Source organism: Meleagris gallopavo, chromosome 4 (assembly GCF_905368555.1).
Source record: "Meleagris gallopavo chromosome 4, MGAL_WU_HG_1.1, whole genome shotgun sequence".
NCBI lineage: Eukaryota > Metazoa > Chordata > Aves > Galliformes > Phasianidae > Meleagris > Meleagris gallopavo.
The window spans coordinates 24,441,862-24,468,016 of NC_139407.1; the positions used below are offsets into that span (position 1 = coordinate 24,441,862).

The window sequence follows — 26,155 nt, forward strand, 5'->3', positions numbered from 1 at the left end:
GGCAAAAATGGAAAAACGCCTTTGACACAGTTCATGAAGCATAGCAATCCCTCGTAATACGCAGGTATTTTTGATGTTGCTTTCTGGTTTCACTGTAATATGATGTTTGTAATTTGTTAGTGGAGATAAAGCCTTAATTTGTAACTGTAAATAAAAGTCCTTTGAAATCAAAAAGGAATTCAACCAAATCACACAGTTCAAACTGAAATAAAAGGAAATATCATTGTTTCTGATTAATAGGGGAAGAACAGCTGGCACTTGTTATGTCTATGTACTACATCAATCACCAACAACACAAACCATGATAAGTCTACCTTCTGTCCCTATAAATATAAAGCTGCTTTTCTTAGACCAGATTGTTAGCTTATGTAAAGGAGTAACACTCTAAATCCATCTCTATTTCTTCTAATCAATTGAAATGATTTAGGAGGCAGAAAATTTACCTATTTTATTTTACAAAATTTACAGATTTTTTTTTTCCCACCACAGTGATTGCATTCTGAACAGAATAATCTTAAAAAAACTGGCAAAAAGGACGATTAATAAGGCTGACTGATTTTGGTTAACATTTCAATTACAATAGATGCCACTTGTGCATATCTACAGAAGCCTGTGCTGTTTATAAACTGACTATTGTAACTGAATAATGACAAGAATGCAAATACAGGTGGTGGTGCTCAGGATGTTACAGTAAGATAGGAATCACAGAATCATAGAACGGCCTGGGTTGAAAAGGACCACAATGATTATCTAGTTTCGACCCCTCTGCCACAGGCAGGGTCACCGAGCACTAGATCAGGCTGCTCAGAGCCACATCCAGCCTCGCCTTGAATGCATCCAGACATGGGGCATCCACAACGTCCTTGAGCACCTGTTCCAGTGGGAAGAACATATATTCTCAAGATCTGATGAAAAAAATACACAAACTGTTTCCCAGTATAATTTTTACATCTACTGAGGAAAGAATGAAACAGAAGAGATTTTCCAGCAAGTTTCTGTTATGTACTTGCAACATCTTTCTGACAGAGAGAAAACTTGTTTTGAAATTTGAGTCAAACTATATGGGAAAACTTAGTCCAAAAAGTGAAAGAGGAAGTCCAGCATTTGATTGAAAAGTCCATTAACCTTCAAAAGAAAGCTGATTATCTACTTGATGGAGAGAAGTTTATTGTCAGATAAACCAGAAGACACATTTTTCAGTCTCTTTTCTGAACAAAAGAAAGTCAATTGCAATCATGCAATTGCAGCTGACATGATTAACACAAAGACCTTCATTTGGAATTGGAAAAGCACTAAGTGTTCTCCAATGCGCTAATCCAGATGCTTTAAAAATCAAACGCCTTTCTGTAGTTTTCCCTAAGATACATTCAAATCTGGCAGAAACAACAACAGAGCTCCTTTTGCAACAGGGAAGTGATTCACACTGATTACAGACTCAGCAATAGGAATCAGATCACTAAGGATAAAATCTCAGCATGGTAATAAGCAGCAGTCCAAGATTTTTATGTGGGAAGGAGCCACGTTTCCTCCTTGCAACCAATAACTCCAACTTGTGGCTCCTGATACTCTTCTCCCAGTACTGTACCATTTCAGCATGCAAAAACAGTGACCACATTCAGATAACTTTTGCTGCTAGACTTACTGCAGATACTCCGTAAGTGCCCATTTCCTTAGAGTAATGAAAGTTTGCAGCTAAAAACTGATAGTTGCACACAAAACACTTGTATATGTGGCTGTGTTTTTCTGTTTATTTTCTTAACAATCCTACCCCTACACATGATTTTGTGAGGTGCCAAGGCTATAGGAATCCACTAAAAGAGACTGATAAAGAAACAAGCCCTTTCTCCAACGTGTTACACTGGTTAAGGAGTACAAGAAACAGAAGCAGGTGCAGAAGCACTTCCCCCTACAATTATTCTTGTGAAAAAATCAGTATCATTTTTTCTGCCAGCTCAGATGCCTAACCCTTGTTATCGTGGGAAGCTTGTGACCTCAGTGTGAATTACAGGCTTCACTTATTATATATTATTTTGACTTTGATAAGACTTTTTCCTTGATATTCTAAAATGCAAGAAATACAATCTAGAGGAAGTTACCGCAAAGATGGAAGCAAAACTGTTGTAAAACTGTATCCTATATCAATGGTTTACTGTCAAATTGAGCACGACCGTGCTCACGGTGCTGTGCTACTTAACATCTTTATAGATTTGAATGGTGAAAGACGGAGATACTTACAAACTATGCAGTCAGCTCCTTTGTGATAGGCTGTATAAATTTTGGGGGAGAGGATCAGAACTCAAAAAGAATGCGGCAGAGGAGAGAAATAGAGAAAGCCAAAGATGATGAGATTTCATCCACTCTTCAAAATTTTTTAAACTCAGCCCTTCAAGAAGGAATACTCAAATGTACAATACATTTGTACAAGTTGAAGAAGTTGTAGCAGCTCTCTGAAAAAGCAACCTATTAAGCCCAAGCTGAACACAGTTTAACATTTACAAGGAACGAGGAACTAGCACTGTCTAGAAAAGAGAAACATGAGGGGGAAATAAAGAGCAAATTGCTGAGAAAAAGAATTAAGCGGTTGGAGATGTTTACCTTTGCCAGTGTACAACAAGTACAATGTACAACAATGTACAAATAAGTAGTAGTGAACCTAGATTAACTGTACTAAACATTCTCACTGGATGTTAGGAAAAAAAGAATTGCATCTAATAATTTCCTTTTCTAGAGGTCTGTACAGATGAGGATATAAACAAGGTTTTTTATTTGTCTTATAACTGCCTCCCTTTTACTGCCTCATATGAAGCCAGTCTCTTGCTTTACTGCCAGTCTTGGGGTAAACTGATTAAATCAGAGTAAGCAATCAAGAAAAAATTCTCTAACTGAAATATACCAACATATCTTAGTAAAATTGCTACAAGCTAACATTCCAAGTATATATAACAAAAAAAGAATGTATTAATCCACAACTACTTTCACGGGCCTCAGCCAGATTCAGTGGACCAAATCCTGCCTCAAAATTGGTGTAGACAGCTTTATATGGGCAGCTACAAGATACTTAATCCTAACAGTAGAGTTTAACTCCATAAAAAAGTTCTTAGGTGTGTGAATACATATATACAATATGTACACTAGAAGAAAAGTGGAACTGCTTACAGAATACACATGGAATAACCCAATAGACTGATTTTTCAATAGATGTGTTAGTCAAAACCAGCCAAAAAAATCTCTTTCTGAAAGTATATGAAGCCCTTCTAAACTATTATTTTGCATTACAGCTAAAAAAAATGACCTAACAACTGTCATTTAAGCATCTGTTCCAAAATCAAGACTCTTTGTCTAACAGACTGCCACGCGGTACTTTAAGAGGCTGAGGGTAAGGAGAGGAAATAAAAGGTAAACAGATCTTCTTATGACTAATGAAACAATTTTAAATGCTTGTTTTAGAAGTAGTATCACTCTCACAGGGAATGTAAATACAATTTAAAACGTAAGCGTTCTATTTATTTTTGATGCCCACAGAATTTATGATGCCTCTCAGACTAAAAAATCCTCTCCAACCATGTAACACAACATACAGAGGTATATATAAAAGTGAATAGGAGAACAAGCAGAAACATATTTGGGGTTAAATAAATCACAAGGGAGTCACGGCTGTGAAATGTAATCTTTCAGCCAGCAACATATGCTTCTATCATTGTCTGGCTACTATTTCCATTCATGAATTCAAACATAAGCCACCCATTTCTGTGCTGGGTCTATTCAAAAACTGGATTTGTGGCTTGCCACAAAACGACCCGTTATTCCAAACTGCACTACACAGACACAGTGTGGAACAAACACACATATACCCGCTTGATTTACTGACTCATAACAAGAATCTGAAGTTCTTTAGAAGAAAAAGTAAAATTTAGTTTTAAAATGTTACATTCACAACAGACAGAAGTGTGGTGAAGTGGTGTATATAGAGCTGGTGCACGTAATATTGAGGATTTCTGAATATTCTATATTTCTGAAGTCAAAGTTTTGCATTTAGATAGAAGATTCCTTACTAAGCAGTTTTAACTGGAATAAAAGTTATGACATCGCTTTTTAAAATCACATTGCCCTTTTATTTCATAAAACGCTTTGTGATAATGCAGTAGCTTTACACTGAAATAGTGAAAAATAAGGAATTTTGTTAGCTTAATGAAATACTGAGTAAACTGCAATGTAAAGTAACACAATATAATCAAAAGTAATAAAAAGTAGTATCTTACTATCAAGTAGCGTAGGGAACAGCAAAACAGAGATCAAATCCCCCTTCTCTTAAAAACAAAACCAAGAAACTCCCATGGGATGCTAAACAGAGCAGAAGTTTTCAACACACTTGCACAAGTAAAGCTTCTAATTAAGACACAAGCTTTCAACGAAAAAGAGATTGCTACACATATAAGCAATCTTGGTCTAAACCTCACTGCAGTCAACAGCAAAATTTCTTCCAGTTCCGGCGGAAGATGAAGTAAACATAGAAAGGTTGTCTGAGTCCACACTTCAGAAATAGTAAGAACAATGGTAAGTACTGACTTCATAACTTCAAAAACCTTCAGCATGTGGGTTACACAGAAAACACTCAAGTGGAAGACGTAAGCAGAGGGAAGAACATTAAGGGCAGTACCTAAACTCATTCAGCTCCACTGCCACATGCAATCATTCATTCATACAGGCTAGCTCACACTTACTCATCTCCTCCAGGGAGTTTACAGGAGCACTTAGAATAGCCTTTGCCATAGACCTTCTTTGTTTAAATAAGCCCATAATGTAGTGATAATTGGTCAAGTTTATGTATGTGCCCACTATTTATCTTTTCTGCACATCATCACAGCGAGTAAAAAACCTGAGCAAAAACAAATGAACCATGAGTGACATGAGATAGATAAGGATTTTTAAAAAATGAACAATTTGAACACAACGGCTTTATTTCACTTTCCAAATAATGTTTTAAAGTACTTGAATATTTAACTACAATACCGGTTTAAATCATAACACCAGAAGCAACTCAAATCGCATTTCAAGAATTGAAAAGTGAGTCAAAGAAGGAAACAATGCATTGAAATAAGGTACATTTTTAGAGTTATGATTTTCTTAGCAGCAGAAGCATTCTGAAGTTCTAAAGCCGGTAACAGTATTAATTAAGCATCAAAACACAGTCACTGTAGCATTATGGCTTTAATCTGGAGAACCACTACAATCAAATTAGCCTTTTTGATTTGTATGACAACCTGAACTTACAGTGGTTACCCCTTTGTAATAATTATGTAACACAAACCTGCAACATTTGTTTTTTGGAAGGAATTCTTCTCTATAATAAGAATCAGTATCACCACTGTTCTAAAATAACTTCTCAAATGTTTTGCTATTTTAAACCAATTTTAGAAAGAATAAACAAAAAAAATAATACTACCCAACTTTTATTATAATTCATTTTAAAGTCCTTGCATAAAAATGGAAGAACAACATAAAACTCTTAACCACATACTTCTGAATGCTCTCTGAAACAGTTCCACATTAAAAATTAGCTAGCATTAGTATTCAAGTAAACAAAAACTTGAAGCTCCAAAGACCAATTTCACTTGCTGCAAGTAGAAATTTACAACAGTAAAAATCTTTTAAGATTCACCAAGATTGCATTTACATATTCAAACTCTTCTCCTTTCATGATGCATACTGCAATAGCTACCAATTAGGTAATTTCCTATCTATTCATTGATAAAAACATAACTTGGTAAGGTTTGAGTAAGCCAGAAGGAAAGATTTGACAGTAAGAAAACAAATCTGAGTCAACTAAAACGTGTGATCCATATCACCTGTTCGGACATTGCTTGGCATGCACACTCATTTTTAAACTCCTCCATGATATTATTGGTTTGATTTTGGAGTAGCTGAGCAACAACAAATATCATGTCAAACATCTGGCAAAATATATTAACTAAAGTTAGCTTCAAAAAACCCTAAGGTTAAAGAAAAGACTGTATTAGATGTTGTATGATAAAGCTACATGGCTCTTGTGAATTTCAGCACACCAGATCTCAGGATGTCACCTACATTGCTCCATTTGAATGTGATAAAATATTTGAAGATGTGATAGAACAAACCACAGAGAAAATCAGAATAAACAAACACATTCAGTGCAATGAGAGGGGCGAGAGCAACAGCTTGGCTGCCTTCATTCATAAAGCTGTGAGGCTTACATCTCCCTTATGCAGAGTCTGTTTTGCCTGTGACAGCAATTGAGAAGTGATGCTCCTGCCCTTATCTCAACTCACAAGACCTTCTTTACTGTATTCTCCCCCCTTGTTCTTTTGAGGAGGGGGAGTGGGAGATCAGCATGGAGGAGATGAAACGGCTACAGCAGGAATTGTCTGACTTGGTCTCGCCTTCATATATGATACTTCAGCTGCACTTATGGGATGGGAAGGGGACTGACTGGCTACAAGGAGCACTTTCTTGAGCAGAAGTGTTTCACAGTAAGTGCTACCAGTTTTCCAAGCAGAGCCTCTTAGTAAGGGAATAAAAGGAATATCAAAAATGGTCATAGCAGAACATCCATGTCACTGCTATTCTGGCCTGCAATTTCAAAGCAGCATAAAAATATATTAAAAAAAAAAAAAAAAAAAAACAACAACTAAAAAAGAACATTAAAAAACATAAAAATATATAAAATCAATTTATTTGAATAGTTTAACTAAAAAATGGGGATCCAGTATATTCCAAGACTGGCCATTAGCAGCTTATTAGTGTTTTTCCCCATTCTTATTACTGACCAGATCCTTCATCTTTTACTCAAAAATATAAACAAGAGTAAAGTCCTCAGATTTGTACTCGTAGGGGTATTCTGAACAGATTATGTTCCTTTCTACACATGGATCTGCATGTACATCTGTGGATTATGACATCATGGGGATCAAGTTATACTTTCATGTTACTGCAGACTACTGGCTTAACACAATTATTTGAGATATATCCCTAACAAAACATTAGCCGAAAGAATCTTATAAGCTTTATTTTAGTTTATACCTATTAAACTCTTCAACAAATTAGAACAATTCATCTATTTTGATACATAAATTGTATCCCAGCTTGTTTGGCATGCTTTGTTTAAGAAAAGTATTGTGTTCATACTGAATTATTAAACAAATTATCTTTGTTGCCTACAAATGCTGTGTGAAAGAATAATTTATGTTTCTTTTTCTTTAATAAAATTGCCAAATTTTGTTTTCATCTTCCAACACAACCTTTACTGTTTTACTTAACAACTTCTGGATGCAAGCACAATTCAAGCTTTCCCATATACTCCTATTAAAAAACATAGTAATGACAAAAAGCTCTCAAAAATGTAATACTTCTTCCAAAACCAGTAAAGTCAGTTGGACTGAGGTGCCCAAATTACTGACTGGATTTGTCCCTGTAGAATAACTCCTTCAGCATGTAGCTAGAGCATACTCCCTGCTGGCCCCTTTTTCAAATACTTGAAGATATGAATATGAGCAACGTGGGGCTGCATTAATTGCTCTTCCTTTCAGATTGCTTATGTAAAGATCACAGTTCTCTCTTTGCTTGACTAGAAGTGGGCATGTCACAGTGATGGCTGCTCTATTTTACTTATATATGATAGGCAAACTTTCACTCACACAAAAGAAACATCTTTACATCTTAGCTTGTAAGAGGACATGTAAGGACAGGTAAGAGGCAGCACACAATCTCCAGTTTTGTGATGAAACATATATCCACGTGATGAAATATATATCCCTTCCAATGGAGATGTACACCTGCACGTTACTCATTGATGAGTGTCTCAGGAGAAAGGCATGCTTGGTTACATCATGCAAATAAAAGAAACTTCTGTTATCTGTTGATTTGACAGGAAATAATTACATTTTGGCCATGTACGATTATATCTCAAATAATTATCACATTGTCTCACATCATGCAAAAATTGAATCATCCCATCTTAAAATGCAAAGAAGTCTCAAGAAGGCATAAAAACAAGAACTGCCAGTGATGCCAAACTTTTTCTGAGAGCTGCAAAATGCCAAATAGGAAAAATACAATTATATACGCTATCTCTCACAAAACAAGAACTGACTGAAATCTAAAGAAACAGCCAAACAGCACGTTGAAAACAAAGAAAAGTGAGTTCCTCCTCCCTGACAAGACAAATCCATTGTGCAACCAAAGCTCACTGCCCTAGAGTGCTGCAGAAGCCAGGGATTTGGAAAACCTTGGGGGATGATTGTATAACTGGGTAACAAATGTGACTGGCTGGAGTCTCTCTGCTTCAGGCCTAAACTGCTGCCTGATGGAGGGAGGGGGGGAAAAAAAAAAAAAAAAAAAAAGAGCATCTCTCTAAACACACACAGTCCTTCAAGTTCCCAGTATTTACAATCAAGTTAAACGAAAAACTAATCCAGATTTACTTGCAGTTTGGCATGTCTTGATATATGTGTCTGTGTACAAGGAAGTTACGCTGCTTGAAGAGTCAGGTGCCACAGAAATAGATCACCTGCTCCATACTCTTTTGTGCTATGGCCATTTCCATTCATACATCACAGCATGCAGAATCTAGCATCCTGTAAACTTATATGATTTACCTGAGAGCACATAGATTTCAAAAAATCAGAAGAGATGCTAAAGTCAGCATTTCCCATGTCAGTTTATTTCATCATTTAGTCACTCCTCATAGCTCAACAAACAAACAAATAAAGCTACTGTTACTGACTCCAGGTTTTAATTTTCTGTTATACGTTTTGTCGTATTATATTTTCTCTTTTCTAAAGACATCTATATGTTTTTATCAGTCACCTTTTGATCTGTTTTTCTTTAAGACTCTCACTAGAAGTTATTTTCCTTTTTCCCCTTTTATTGTTATGCTTATCTCTCTCTCATCCCAATTTGTCAGTGTAGGTTCATTTGCAGACATCCATGTAAATAGAGGAGGGTACTTCCCTGCTGCTGCTTACTGCTTCCCTTTCTACATTAGGTTCTTATGACACTTTGCCAGATGCAACAGTCTAAAGAAGGATCACACAGAGATATACTTCCTGGGGCTCTTAAATCTTTCTTCTAGCATTACTTATCAAAACATAGTCATCTATGTACCAAGTATACTCAACTCTTCAGCACATGAAGGCAAAACCCATCCAATCTATATCATAGTTTTGTTTGAAGTTCCTATTTTGCTTTGTCTGACACATATGGTTTTGGGTGTTTTTTTTCTTTGTTGTTTTGTTTTCCCCACATTTGGGACTGCCAGTAGTTTACTATAACAGGATGAAAATAAAACAATCTCCTTAAACTAATACTCCATTCACCTTGGTCTTACACTAGAAATGGAATGGAAACTGTTTGTATAAGATATAGCAGATAAATAACATCGGAAGTACTTTTGCAACAGATGTTTGCTTTTCGCTCCCCCTATCTTTATAGGTTGACATTTTATAGGCCACGTAAAATGCTATTACCATTTATTACCAACTCCAAACTACCACGGTACAGCAGTTGAACTATTAAGATAAAGTTCTCAAGCTTTCAAGACGTTTTATCAACTAATACTTGGTTTTTGCAAATGTTAATTACCAGCCATAACCAGGAGGCCTGACAGGGCCAGTATGATCAAGCTGAAGAATTAGAGCACTCCATTTGATTAAAGTACAGGTTTTAGTTGATTCACTTCAACTTCCTCTCTAACAAAGTTGAACAGCCTCTCATCATTAAAGTAACAACAATAACAAATAAATAAATAAATAAATCACACCATAAGTGGGAAATACAGGAAGTTGTATTCTGTGTCTCTCACTGGTCATATTTTCTATGGAACAACCTCTTGGAGTTCTAGGGTGGAGAACTGCATTTCAAGTACAAATCAACTATTTACTTATTTCCTTATTTGTGGCCTACTAAAAACATCTTTTTCTCTGATTTAAAGCAGAGAGACACATTCAGTTACACTTCAGTTTGGAGAAAATACGAGAAACAAACAAGGTCACTGTGAATCACTTTTGACTCAGATGAATTCACAGAAATGAGTTATTGTGACAATGTTGACAAGTCTCATTTCTCCATTCAGAAAGAAAATATTAGTTAAGGAAAAACAAAGATGGGGTCAGATGAGTAGGAATAGGAGTGGAAGAGAAAACATCTATAGCAGTAGAATGCAGGCAATTGGTTTGCTGTCACTTCCACCACAAAGATCTCTGAGTGTATTTAAGGGTACATGTATGAAACACCACAATTAATTGTGAATTATGAAAATCTATAATAATTCATTGATTTCCATCAGCACACATGAGGGAATAAAGACCGAGAACTATTTGAAGGTATCAGAATAATAAAAGATTATTAACTCGATCGTGTCTGTCTCGTGTATACGTTTATTATCTTTTATACATCAAAGTAGTAAGACAATATTTAAGTGAGAGGATCAGAAGTTAGCTCAACTCAGTCTACTAGCCATTCACACTAGATAGAGTAGACAGTGTGATTTGAGTGCAAGTCAAGCAACTAATAATCTGAAAAGATTCTCTGCATGAAAAAAACAGTTTTGGCCTGAAGATACGTCTGCTCTAAGTGCAAACTGTTCTCCTGATAATGCACATTTGCTGTGTTCCACTGCAGTAGATTTCAGTAACACATTAACATAAGAGTATACAGACTAAAACTTGACACTTATAAAATACTGATGAAAAAGGAAGTAAATATCCTCTAGTCTTAAAATGTATGTAGGTATGATATTCTTATAAATACTGTAACAATTATGAACTCCTAAAAAACTTGTCCATCTGCTATTAGCCTCTCCCTCCACATTTACCAGAGTTAACAAGAAAGTTTCAGGCATTGTATAAAAATTGGCAGCTAGTTTTAACAATAGGCATATATTTAAAAACAAAACAAAACTTTAAATTATTTTTCCCTATGATTCTTCTAATTTTAACTGCCCAACTGGAAACCAAACTATAAAATTAGAAGAGACTTTCCCATGAGAAAAAGATAGAGTCACTTTACTTCAGCTATAGCAGAATTGTTAGCTGACAGTTTTAAGAACACATCAGATACATTGAAAACAATACATATTTAAAAGGGGTTGTGTGTATATATATATGCATTCACACATTTATGCGTATATACGGATACACACACTTAGTGTGTATGTGCACGTTTATGTGTATCTATACATATAGGGTGGGAAAGGCATCATTATATTCTACAGCTAGGTCTAAATTAAGCAACAGCATCCGGATACTGAACAATACATTAAAATAAAAGTACATGACCTCAGAAAATTCCATGCTAAAATTATCTCTCCCCTGAAATATCACCATGATACTGGTACTGAACAGGAATAAAGACCACAGTTGGTGTTTGGTATCAGATGTATTGATCTCAGGCAAGGTTTATTTTTTTAAATATATTTTAGATTCTCAGAACAGAATATCATATATTGTATTCCTATTAACCTTACTGCTGGGGCTGTGGTAATAAGTACATGGATTTTTCCCCTTCTCCTACCTCCTCCCGTTCTGCTGCTGCTTTTCTTTACCCCTGTCATCCTCTCCTTCAGCCACTTATTATTAATAACTCAGCATCAACCAACATAATTTAAATAGCAAGCAAAAGATCAGCACAGCAACTAACCTGGAGAAGATAGAATGCAGTTGAAAGGACTTGCTCTGATTACGTGAGATACAGGCACTCACATGCATACGACTATTTAAGGCCCCCTCAATCAGTAAGCCCAATTCAAAGCAATAACTTCTGAAACTTGAAAATTAGAAGAAAAAATGGATTTGAAGGTGAAGTAGTGTCCTGTATTCCTCAATACGTGCCTCTTTCTGCCTTCTTATTATGAAGGAGTGCAGACAGCACAAATCAGTCACCTAACTTCAATGCAGATAAAGCGTGATAAATCCAGCCAGTGACTCCAAGCTCCTTCCAGGATTACTGCCTTATTCAAGATCTTTTGTACTCTAATGCTATTTCTTTTGTTTCATAGCAGATTGCAAAGTGGGAAAAAAAGAAAAAGGAAAAAAAAAAAGGCCCTTGCAGCAGAGCTAGCTGTACTGCCATGATTGGAAGTTATTGTTCAACAAATGTCCTGGATTAGCCATGAGCAATGCCCTGCTCTACCTGCTTTCAGCTGCTTGTCCCTGCACTCCAAGCCCTTGTGCCCTGTGTGCACACATGAAGCAAAGAGGTAAAGCAGGTTGTAAAAGTGGCCCAACATACCTACACTGGCTCTCCAGAAAGAACAAACAAGTAGGTGGGCAACTGGAATGCTTCTTCAGCTAGCAGCACCAAATAACAGCTTAAGCTGTTTAACTTCACCTGGAAAGCATCCCATTTTTCCACATAAGACATTACTTCTAGTTGTTTATTCAAAGATTTTGACAGACTTTAACATGAAGTTTAATCTTTTTCCACTGGGAACTGTCCTAAAATCTGGTTTCATTTGCATCAAAACCACACACCCTGTTTACTGTATATCTGTAGCACCTTAAACTGACAGGGAAGTATGACCAGGAGTGGTAGGAAAGGGAAAGAAACAGGTGTCCTTTGTGGGGGAGGGGGAAAACACAAAAGTTCTTAACACATGGGCTTCCATCTTCTACTTTCCAAAGAAGCTGCCCCATCCCTGGAGGTTCTCAAGGCCAAGGTGGATGGGGCCCTGGTCAACCTGAGCTAGTTGCTGGTTGGCAACTGTGCCCATAGCAGGGAGGTTGTAACTGGAAGATCTTTAAGGCCCCCTTCCAATGGAAGTCATTCTATGATCTGTCCACCAGCTGGATCAGTTTTATTATGGATTCACAGCTCCCAAATATGCAGCAGCAAGGAACACAGAAGCAGGTAGGTCAGTGTTAACGCCTCCTGACCCTAAGCCCCGTTCTGCCAGGCAATACCAGGCAGAGCATGGAAGATAGAAGACAGAACCATGTGGGACAATGGAGGGCAGCAGAGACAGCATCAGGGCAAGGGCAGAGCTCCTAACACTCCTGCTCGACACAATGCCCATGCCCACTGCAGATGTGGATGATGTAACTGTAAGCATTTTTGGTAGTCTTTTAACGTTGCTGGAAATTACGTACCTCCAAAGTGTATTAATACAACCAAAAAAATTAATAACAAAAAGAAAAATATAGAATTTTAATTCTAGCATTTTGTAATTTCTGAATGCTTGATTTTATTGGAATAGCAAACCAGTATCCATTTTCATATACTACATTATTTGCAGTTTCCATCAGTACTACTATTACTTACTAGTAGGTACTACTTGGCTGTAGAGTGGCACATTATTTAGATGGAATCACAGGAAAACAGGGATTGTAGATCTTCACTGTAGTAAGAAAAAGGCTTTCAGACACTGAACTCACATCACTGACAGACAAGTTCCAAAGCAGAAGGTAAGCAATACTTGCTTATATGCCCTTCCTTAGTTTAATACAGATCACATTCATTTCAGTTATAGTACTTCCACAGGATGCATTTGAGTAACTGCTTCCACTCAACATTAACACAAATAACAACTGACCAGGGGACTGCTGTACAAACCATCAGCATAACTTTAGCTGTTCAGGAGCTGCATTAATACCGTTACAGTAATTAACGGTATTACAAACAGCTTACAAATGCTTACAAATGCTATTAACCAGATCTCTCTCTCACTACACAGAACACACCCTCAGCACTAACTAATCAAAAAAAAAAAAAAAAAAAAAAAAGCTGAGTTGGACCTTAAGAGTTGATCCTGTACCACCTTCTGCAACAGGCACAACTGGCTAGTTAAATTCACAGCGTGATCTGATATCACCAGTTCTTCACTGGAATATCACTGAATTTTATATGCATATAAGTATAAAATATAAAGTCAATAGTAGATAACATGACACTAATTACTTCTCTGTAAAGTTTTTCCCTCATCTTTTATTCCATATATTATAATTCCTTGTATACAAAAATTTAACAAATTCAACAGGTAATTTTTCTGCTGACTAAAAAATTATTTTTCTCAGAAAAGCAAAATTTCAACAACAACAACAACAAAAAAGGATATCAGAACAAAATAAATAAAACATAAATTGTCTTTCCCCAGGTAAAGCTCTGCCACAATTTGGAATAAGAATTTGCCCCAGAATGGATGGTAGAAATTTCTCTGTTAAAATCAAAACTGAGTAAAGCCAGTTAGGCTGTGGGATTGGTTTGTTTGTTTTTCTTTCAATCTCTTCAAAGAATTCGAAATCAATATTCCAGTCCCAGGTAAAGCAATGTCATTTCTGAGTATCAAGACACTGATTGCAAAATAATTCTGATTTTATATATGGACATTAGCAAATAACTAGTAAGCAGTGGATAACAGTAGCTTTGCATGAAATTCAGTCACCATAATGATTACTAAAAACAGTGCTTATTAATTCCGCCTTTCTTTTAAGATCGCTACTCAGCTATCAATGCAAATTTCACGATAACAAAAATTAATTCCATGGCTTAGCCGAAGTTTGCCTTTGCTTTAAATCTCTCAACACTGCACTTCAACCCATAAAACGATAAAGTATTTGACTGTATGACAAAAACAGTAATGGATTTTGAGGAATTCATTGCACACATTATCCATGGAGGAGAAAAAAGAATAAAATCAAGGCTATTATTCTGAAACAAAAAGTAAATTCTACTTGTTAATTTCTAAAATAACTTTTGTGTCAGCGTAACACGCAGGATTCCAAGGAACAAAAGAGCAGAGAACATTAACTGCAGAAATTGTTATTTCAAATACTGCAAGTCATTAAAATAAGAAATGCTCCTGACAGAGTCATAAAATAACTCAGAATCTACTAACCATTTGTGGTGTCTTCAATATGGATCTAGACACATCCACAGACAAACGGACAGTAAAGGCAAGGTGCACAAAGGCATCCTCTAATACCCTGAGTCGGACAACTGGGGATGTTCAGAGGGCATGACATGCAACTAAGTCCAGACATTCTCCCTAATTACCACACTGCTGAAACTGTCAGAGGCAAAACACTTGTCTAGACAGACTTAAGTCTGCCCCCATAGTGCATTTCACGTATTTTTAGGCTTTAGGCTAGGCTTGGCATGCATCTAAAAATTTGCAAGTGTGAGTAGTTTCGTGATAAATTTGCTTAGTCAGATGCACCAAGTTAGCACACATAACCAAGCTTTCACAAATCTTGCCTGACAGTAACCTCTTATTGTTAACAGGTGTAAACAGCCTGTGCAAGATTGTTGGCATATATCCGATTACTCTGAGAATAATACATCTCATTTCTTTATTAAAAACAAACAAACAAACAAACAAAAAAAAACAGCAGAAAAGAAAGTACTTAGAGACATTAAACATACAGACCATGGTTTATAACTCTTGAGATAGCTAGTCCCACTAACTCTCACTATGCATATGTGGCAGGCAGAAAAACACTTTCAGAGCATAATAAATGCATAGATTAAATAATCATGCATCATCTTGAAGCAGGCCTCTAAAAACAGCTTTTATGAGAACTCTGAGGAAGTAAATAACTATGAAATGCCTTCCTCACCCAACTCTCCAATATAAATACGGCAGTTCTTTTAAAGAGGCACTTTAATCACGCTTGTGTTGGAAATGCTACAAAATACTCTCCAATCAAGAGACTTGTGAAGTAAGTGGAATTGATCCGAATGTGATGTCCCGCATCCGGAAAACTGTTAGCACTCCTGACTCTCCCTTGTCCTTGTTACACAATCTTAAAGAGAACCTAGAAAGCTATGAAGTCAGATGACCAAAGGTGAGGAACGGCTTCATTACCGGAAACAGGTTATATATAAGAGAAGGATTGTGTATATACCTCAAAAAGAGCAACTGAGAAGCTAACTCAATAAAATCAAAATTAGTATGAACAGAATTGTTCTCTGCATTGGCCAGAATAAGGATGAAGGAAGATTCATACATAACTAACAGGCATCAAGCCTGTAAATAAAAGGAACAGTTTTTTCAGTTTTGTTATTGCTTATTTTAAAATTATAGGCAAATAGAACACCTACATAAAGCTTAGTAGAAAAAGCTTTCTTAATAGAAAAAGCTGTTGATGTTAAAAGCTTCTGTGGACTCAATAAGCCCCTTGACAACATACAGGAGAAAAGTCAACTGAAACGTTTTAAAACAAAAGCATCCCCTCCAACATCACTGAAGACAAGGAAGCCTACAAGCTGCCCTGCTGCCAACAGCCTGTAAGCATGTAGTGACACTTTCCACTTCTTACGCTCAGAAGGAGGTTCTTACGCTCAGAAGGAGGTTGTCAAGTAGGTCCTGTAATTTGGCAGGGCCTTGGATGGTAAGGGCGTAAATAAAAAGGAAAGAAAAAGTCCAGCCAAAAATCCCAACTAAGAGGTACTGGAAGAGCCAGAAGAGTGGCTGTAGCCAGGTGCATGTTGCCATGGTTGCTCTCTCACTAAAAACATGATGAACCCAGGACCATGCAAACATATCTCTCCCTCTCTCACGCACTCACACACACGCACGCACAAGAAAGAATGCAAGGGGGATATGAACCTGCTAAGCTATTGCCATGGAATGGTTTGGGAACAAATCAGATAGGTGCTGTGCAACAAGCAACCCGCAGGGGAAGCAAGAATGAAACCTTTGGGGATCAGAACTCACTGAGTCTGTCTTCCTGCAAGAAGAGAGATGCCTTTGGCTAAATGATACCCTCCACCTGGAACAAACTGGGGGACAAACTGCTGGAAGAGGTGGAAGAGGTCTCCAACAACAACATGGCTCTCCACATCATCCTGTCACATCAGTGGGCATCACTGTACACATATAGTAGTGGATGTGCAGTGACGTTGCTCACATTGAATACTGCTGAAAAGGCCTGAAGGTCTAATCAGGCATTTTGTCTGACTGGGTGCAGCCACCGTTCTAGTCTTATGTTACTTCAATACTCAGAATAAATACCACAAGCTGGCTATTCTTGGAGTAAAGCATCTACTTAAAAGTTCAAGAGAAAAACGCAGATCATCCATCTGTCATAAGCGATGAGGATTTGAAAATTTCATTAATTTCCTGAAACTGCTATGCTAAAATATTCAAAGAGTTTCATTACTACAAAGAGCTTTTTTATGCTGTTAATCCAGATTAACCACGACTGTTCAGTTTAGAGTTTGCCTAACTCTTTAGCTCTGCCTCATGAAATAAAGCAGCTATTTCTCCTCTCCTTTGAAGAATGTGGTCCTAGCCTCTGAAAATCCTTCCCCTGTTCCCCAGCTTACTTCCTGCCTCAAGATCCCAGTTCAGTGTGCTTTTACTGCCTCATCAGTATCTCCACAGCTATTTAGAGAAAGAAGTTCTCAGAACTCCTTTTCTTGCTCATCCTAGCCAACCAGAAACGTGTCCAAATGGAAAGACAATCATTGTCCATCGTTATCTTCCTTCCTGGAAAAAGCATATCTTCTCTGAACCTACTGTGATTCAATAGTAAAGGCCTGCTGATTATTAGCAAGATTGTATCACTTCTTCCAAATCACAGAATGTTCCAACATTAAAGATATAGAAGATTAAAAAAAATAATAATAATAGAATAAAAATCAATTCCTTACTACAAAGAAACATTGAAATGTTAACAAGAGTGCCTTGACATACATGAATAAAATGAAACATGAAGTAAATGGTCACGTTTGTACCACAGCAGCACTCTGTCTGTTATGCAAGATCTGCTGGGAGTGGGTGGGGTGAAGAGGAAGTCGCAGGGCTCCGCTTTCATTTGGAAACATCTGTCCCTAGGCAAAGGACAAACGTCATTAAGGCACTACCTCAATTTCATTGCTTAGTTTCCTTAGTTAATTAACCATCAACCTAACCCTAAGTAGGAATTCCATGAAGTGATACATACAGTCTCTATGAACAGTCTTGGCTCTATTACATTGAAAGGCAATGCAAGTTTCTATCAAGTGTATCTGCTGCCAGAAACAAATATACAGAACACACAACCAGAATGATGGATGTTACATAATTTGCCTTTTCTGTGTTATTTCTAACAAGAAATAGTTGGAATTATGCTGTCTGAAAAACAGAGAAACTGGAAACTTGCAGATTTCTACTCTTAATATTACACCAGATAACAAACTATCATTTTAGAGATACAAAATACAAATGCTTTGACTTCCAGTGAGTCCTACTTGCACGGTATCCCCCTTGTCACCAAATTGCAGAAGCTATTATACTGTCACAGTTCTTAATACCTAGCAGATGTCTATCAAGAAGAACGACAAGTCAAGGTTTTTCTTGGAGTCTCTGAGGGGCTCCAAATGCAAGATTTGCCAAGAAATACTGATTTATTTATTTTTTTTAATACATACCAAATGATATCCAAGCATTGAAAGCTATGTTGTTAAAGCATGCTCCCCTTTAAAGCTTGGTTTGGTTTAGGCTTTCCTTAGGTTTTAAGCCATTGTGAGATTTTTCTTACTCCATGTTTCTATAATACATACACAGCACAAAGCAAGACCACCTACACATGCCAGTTCCTGCAGCTCCACCATTGTTAGAGAACTTTTAAATACAAATAAGCGTAAATTTAAATTCACAGACCCAACTCTCGGTGCTTATGGCTCCTTGGGCATAAGAACAGTTTTGTAGTGTTGTCCACTTGGGCTTGCTTTGAGTTCCAGGAGGGGTCATAAAAGGAAGCTCCTGCAAGCTGTCTTCAGCTGCTTCATCAGCAGGAATCCTGCAAAAACAGGACTCCAAGCAGGGAGCAGAAACACAGATCTCAGCATCTGCTGACAGCACATCTCATACAGCCACCATCAGCTTTTCCCCACATGGCTGTGTATATGGATACTTTGAGATAATGAAGCCACCTATGCGGAAAGAAGGAAATGGCTCTTACTTAATTATGTAATTAGAATATTACAGCTCTGGCAAATCAACTTTTTATCTGCAACTGATACCTGAACCTCTACAATTCCTTTGTTTCTCTACTGTAAACATTTTTGCAGCAAACTACAGAGGTTACTACCAGCTGTATCTCTCCTGGCCAGTTAGAAAAACAAAACAATACACCCATGGGGAGAAAAAAAAAAAAAAAAGAAAAAAAAAATCACAAAATGAGTAGACAGCAGCTAACAATGCACAAAGTTCCACTTGGCCAGTTTTCCTTTAAGCTATAAATATTGGGATGCAACAAGCACACGCTGGGCAGTTGTGGTAACCCACTACAAATGAAAGAAGGTCTCCTGAATTCTTCAACTTTATTTAACTGCAGAACAGCTAGACACTAATTTTGCTCCTTCTGAATGATTTCTAGCAGGACGTCTACTGTTTCTGACTATCTTTTCAAGTGCTGGAAATTTTCTTGCACATGCATGCAGAGTGCTACAGATCTCATTTGGAAAAGAACTGAGAAAGTTATGAAGCACTACAGCTATTAAAAGAAGTAATCACTCTGTGAACTGAGCACAATTCTTGAATAAAGAAAGCTAAAAAAAAAAAAGAAACCATTTTACAGTGTAAAGCACTTTACTCTGGATGACACAATTTCAAGAATCAGACGTTGTCTATGCGTGTATTTCACTACACAGACATAAGCAGGCAGGATAACAGAGGCTGCCACACCTATGAATCAAACACAAACACCCTGTGCCCTGCTCCCCAGTATAGCCTTCTGGTGTCTTCTAAGGCCTCTCCAAGTTCTTTGCCAATATTTTCCCTCATCCAGAACAAAAAGCCTTACTCTCCTCTATGAGGAACAAGATGCAAAAAAACCTCCAATGGGATTCAGGGTGACAGCAGTATCAGATAACTCAGATTACTTTCAGAATCAGTCATTTTTCCTTGAATTCATCCCAAACAATGTATGCACAATTACATATATTGCTGATATTGCATCAGTACCTTTTTCCAGGAAGAAAATATATTATGTAGATGACAAAAAGAGAAGTCATACATACTTGGGGAGAATTACAGTCTAGTTGAAATCTATCAACTACTATTATTTTTTTTTTTTCCCAGTTGCCATTAAATGTTTTTCCTGTGCTTTTTGTCTTCCTTTTTAATGAACTTCATTCCTCTTGGTTACTTTGCTTACTGGAGCATCGTACCAAAACACTCACGCCATTGGCAACTGCAGTCTCCACATACTTGTCAGGAGTTACAGCCACATTAGACACATTAAGAAATTTCAAAATAAAAGGACAAATGACTAAGAAGCTAGAGAGACTGACATCACCATTATTACAATACAAAACTAGAACAGCAAATGACTTGTGGTTTAGCTATTTCCCAACTGAAGTCTGAAGAGCAACAAAAGAGGGGAAAAAAATACCACAATGTATTACTATGAGGGCTGATCTGAAAGTAATGCCCTTTCATGATACTGACCCACTATGTCAGAGGTGGATGTTTTTGGTATGGCAGTAGAAGATGAGCCTTCCCACCAATATCCCATTACTTGTTGTTACCATGACGCAGATGGCAGCAGAGGGGCAGTCTGACAGAATGCAATCTGACACAGAACCACGTAAGAAACAAAACTGTGGAACTGAATTCCTCCACGCAGATAAAAAATGGCACCCGTTGACATTCACCGAATCTTGCTGAATGTTTACGGAGACCAAACAGTACATGAGAGCACAGTTTGGTAGTGGGTAGTGCATTTTAGCAGTGGTGACAGTGATGTGAAAGATAAGCCACATTCTGGACGGCCATGCATAGCTGGCATACTACAAAATGAAGAGCATCCTGATCAGCTGGTCCACACAGGATGGAGGATTATGACCGGGGAACTGTGTAAGGAGCTGAATATCAGCTTCAGTGCATTGGAAACAATGGTGGCAATGTTGAGATATTGCAAAATTTCCACCAGGTGGGCCCCATGAATACTCACACAGGAACAAAAAGAACAGCGTATGCAAATTTGTCAGGATCTGCTGAACAAATACAGGATTGAAGGTGACAGTTTCCTGGATTGCACCATTACCAGTGACAAAATCTTGTGTTAAGACTATGGAGCTGGTGTCAAAACAACAGTCTATGAAGTGACAACACATTAATTTCCCATCAAAGAAAAAGTACAAGATGCAGCCTTCAGTGGATAAAGTGATGTGCACTGCCTTTTGAGATGGAAGAGGGGTGGTCCTTCTGTATTCCCTGAAACCCAGACAACCTACCAGCTCTGACTGCTACACCATGTTGCTGACTAAGCTGAAAGCTGGGAACTTTTAGAGTCAGGCCAGAGAAAAAGACAGCCTTTCTCTTGAAATTGTCAAATAGTGGGTCACCTCCACTGGTGCCCTTTTTTGCAAGAGTAGCACACGGGCTCGAGTTCCTCCCTTGTGAAAATGTATAGTTAACTGTGGTGACCATGTTACAAAAGAGCATTTTAATATGAGTTTGCTCTATCAAATAGTGCTCAATCTGTTGTAGTTTACATGGAAATAAATAGGAGGCACTACTTTCAGAATGATCTATGTATCATGGCACCAGAAAACCTGTTGGTGACATTAACACAAGACTTTTCATATTAGGAAAACAAGCTGACGAATTCCTACATAATAAGAATTCAACAAACAACATGCTGGGATCTCTCTAAGCTATCAATGTTTTAAGTTAAAAGTCTGCTGCAATTTATATATCTGCATAAAAGACAGTTATTGCTGTATATATATGCATGAAGGGGAATTTGGTACTATATATCGCCTAGATTAAAAAAAAAAAAAAAAAATCAGGGTGGAAATCATTACTTCCCAGCTTCCTCAACAGCAAATAACAGGTACTGAACGCTTATAATAATGAAATCGATTAGAACTATCCTAGTCAAACAAAATTCAAGACCTTAAATTCTTACACAACTTTGAAAGAGCCTGCATCTTTCAAATAACAACCTTACTTGGCATTTCTTATAATTCATTCTACAAACAGCTGTAGCACATTTTTTATATTAAACAAGGATATTAAAGTTGATACCAGTCTGACTTCATATGGATTTCCTTTGTTCCGAGCATTTTGTTTTAATGAATCACTAACCACATTCCAAAAAGCAGCAGCTGAGCATGAGGTTCTAGACAGACTACCTATTCTAGATGTAGATTATCTATGGGAGATGACTGTTACCTCCACTTTAGCTACAACAGCAAAACCAGCTAGTCTGGGTTTATTTTTTCTAAAATAAGTGAGTACACACACCCTGAAATAACATGTAAAAGCTTAACACACACTGAACCTAAATGAGCTTAAGAATAATATTTTTGAAGGGATGTTTCTGTAATCCTCCAAATACTACAGTTACTTAAAATAATACCCGAAGCTTTTTAGAGCCTCCAAAAATGCACTTATTTGTCAGCAGCAATCTTGTGAAAACCCTCACAGACACATAAGGGTGCTTTCTCAAGATACCCAGGAATGTACATACTTACACCAAAAACTAGAAAAAGTGCCACAAACTCTTAGAACTTAGCATTGCACTCTTCTCACGCAGAAGGATAGGCAAAGGCTTAACAATTTCACTTGCAGAAGCTTTTCTCAGTCTTCACAGTAAGTTCGATTATATTACTCAATTTCACCTAGCTAATTTTGATACAAACCATGTCTCTAAAAAACACAGCATCTTTTCACAAACATCTAAAAAGAGAGTGGCCACTTTTCTAAAAAGGAAAGTTGCAGGAGATAAAAGGGAAAAAAGATAACGTTCTCCCTGCCTCCTCGTTTTAGCACTACTTGGTCACCAGGCATGAGGTTTATGAAAAGTAGCAGTGCTCCAGCAGAGTGTAAAACTTGCCTTCATCTCTTAGCACATGTAGTATTGAGGCACATGCTCCATAAACTCAGAGGTGACCTTAGTACGGTAGGCTTGAGATTATACCGCCAGGAAGGAAAGAAGGGAAGAAATCTGAGAAACTATCAGACTGCTTCTCTTTCCACTCCCACACTAACAGCATTTGAACTCTATTAGCCATCAACTAGCAGCATTTCATGATTTGGTCAGGTTTACCATAAAATGATGGTGATAAAGTTATGTCTCAGCTGAGACAGCATCCAAGATAGATAGAGCTCACTAAGATAAATAGATCATATAAGCCCACCTATTTTCATTGCAGAAAAGCAAATTACAAAGGCTGTTCTAGATTGCCATCTGCAGAGAGAGGCCCAATCATAACTTTCAGGGATGAACCTTAGAACATTCATATGTTCATATTTCCATTTGCTATTCTCATTCTAATGCAAAACTAGGAATTCCTCTGTATTTACAAACTCACATGGAACAGCTGATCAATATCGCCTTTGTCTGGTCACATAATCCCAAAGGTTTGAGTGCAAAGCAAAAGAAGGTGTGACTGCAGCCCTCCTAGATATGTTACTATCTTCTTTCCCACTATTGTTACCGCATTACTGTTACCACTATTGTTACCATAATAACCTATTCCTGCTATTGTTACCATAATCCTATTAATTCAATCTAGGTACATGCCAATGTCAAGCTTCCATTTCAATAATTTAAGTTCATACCCAGAACGCCCATGTAGCCCCTCCAGCTCCTTTTGAAGCTTTCAACAAACAATAATGTATTATTATTGAGAACATATTGACTTCCTGGGTAGATAGTGAGTACTCATTGCATGTTCCCAGTTCCTAAAGCTTGAGCACAAGGCACTGAGGACATGTCCAGGTGCCAGGCAGTGGTGCTGGCTGTGCAGGCTTCTGTGTGCTGGAGGAAATCCCACATGTGCAGGAAATCCAAGAGAAATTATTTATGGTCATGATGCGTTCCTATCCCACTGCTCAGACAGATCATCTCAGAAGTATTAATCTGAGCCCTGTCATCTCATCAAATAATGAACTTTACCCTTTGGCTGGAGACGAAAAAAGAAGGTAGGGGGAAGGGTGGGGAAGGTAGTATTGTACACGCTTATCACTGCCCAGTTGCAGCACAGCATGCCCCTGCAAGAGCTATAAATAATAAGTTCTTCACATCTATCTGTAACACTTCCAGGGTGCACATCTCCAGGACAACATTAACATATAACACTTAGCCAGCTGCATAAAAACACAGTACTCTATTTTCTGCCTAGATGTTTCTGCCTCTTATGTTGGAGTATCCTTAGCATCAACCATACTCTACAAAAACATTCCTACAGCTGAACTTCTTAAAATAGGAGTAAAGAGGAATAAAGATGTTTTGCCAAGAGTTGGCCCAAGATGCTGTATGACCTGGACTTATGTACTAACATGCAATCACAGGCATGGGTTGATGGTTGGATTGGATGATCTTACTGGTCTTTCCAACCTAGGTGATTCTGTGATTCTATGCAGCACTGTGGATGGAAAGTAAGAACAGGAACCACAGCAGCCACAAACATGAGTGATCATACATTTTTCATTCAAGTTCAGAAAGTTCAAGCTAAGTGACTTTTTACTGAAAATATAATCACATTTTCCTTGAAACAATTACTTACAGTTTACTTATTTAATCTATCTAATCACTTCAGACAGCCATCCCATGTTCTCTTATTGCAGGAACAAATATGCATAATACTCACTCCCTCAAACAGTTCCAGCAAAGGCAACAAACCTACAGCTGAAGACTTCCAATGCGACAAAGCCTTCTGGGATGCAGTCTCTCATTCTTCACTGCTCTCCATTAGTCAGGCATAAAAACATTTTCCTGTTAATGCGATGGCTCAACATGCACACTGTCATACTCCCTGCCCTGTCTCTTGACCTTTCCTTCTTCAACTTGCTCACAGCTCCCTTCTTTCCAGGGACCACTTGGAAAGAAGTGGCACTTCTACATGGTGCCCTACAGTAGTAGCAGCTCCAAAAGGCTCTGGGCTTCCTTCAAGAAACACAATGACTATCTACAGTGCACGCATAGATTCCCACACAGCATCACTTAGGAGAATTTCTCCACAATCAGCTGTTCTGCCTCCGCCCTGTAAATACACACCATGGCCAGTTTTCATGCCTTCCACCTTTATAGCACAAGCTCTTCTGGGGATTGGCAACTCAAACACGGGCTTCACTCACGAAATAACTGGCTTATTATAGTCACAGACTGTAGAGTGTTGAAGCATTTTTTATTTTTATTTTTTTTTTACCTTTTTGTAAGTTTTGCCTTTCTTATAAATAATTTGAGTGATAAGAGGAGCCGCTGGCTTGATTTTGTGTTCCTATTTTTAAACACTTCACTTTGAAGAGTGCTGGATAAACATTTAAGCAATATGATCACTGATAGCATGCTAACATTTAGAACATTACAATGTAAGCATTCAACTGTAATTAAAACATTTGGAGAGAGACTCAGTAACCTTTTCCAATGCACAACAGTACTTGAAATGCACAAGTCCTGAGAGCAATGTATGGTCTGTAGCAGTCTGGATACCAGAAACACACGTACAGCTAACATACGCTATCACAACTTCCCACGTAGCTTCAGTACAATCTCCCTTATTTCAGTTCAGTAAAACAAATAGCACCGGTACATTCAACCAGACAAAAAATAGTGCTGCTAACCTAGAAGAAAGCAACCAGAATATCAGCTTAGCTTTTAATCCACACACTCCACCTCCCAAGCGAATAATGAATGAGCTGGGCCATGATCGCCCTCAGAAAGCATGTCGAAAGTCTCCAAAACAATAAGCCGAGGGTAAGGGCTGCTATGGAGCTCCGACATCAAAGGTGTACCTAACAATGTCACATGCTTATGCTCCTCATGCTGGGCATCGTTTTTATGCATCAGATGTAGCAGGAACAGCAAAACCACAGCACTTGCTGAAAGGTACTCCAGTGCTAAGATACAAAACTTTCTATGCAAATAGAAGTTAGCACAGATTTGTGGGCATCTGTGGCTGCAAAATGAGGACTTGAGCAGAACTTTAACCGTGTGCTCGGACCGAAATTTCAGCCCAAGGTGTCACGTTACACCTCCAGTAACTGTCACGCAGCAGTATGTCATCCAAAGTGTCAGTAACTCCGAGAGACTTTCAACAAACGGCAGGGCTGGGCTTCTGTTGTCACCGTCCCCCCCATGCCCCTCGCTACTTCATTCTCCGGCCCTTTTTTCGGATCCTCACACCTCGCAGCACCCCGGGCCCAGCTCTGCCCTACGTAGGCAGCGCCGGGCACGGCTGGGGGCCG

At 37.9% G+C, this 26,155-nt stretch overlaps 1 protein-coding gene across 1 annotated transcript in view; it reads right to left on the reverse strand.

Annotated features, from left to right (window-relative positions):
• Positions 1-26,155, reverse strand: part of VEGFC (vascular endothelial growth factor C) — a 65,231-nt gene that overhangs the window by 38,139 nt on the left and 937 nt on the right. The gene's annotated exons all lie outside the window — the stretch shown is intronic.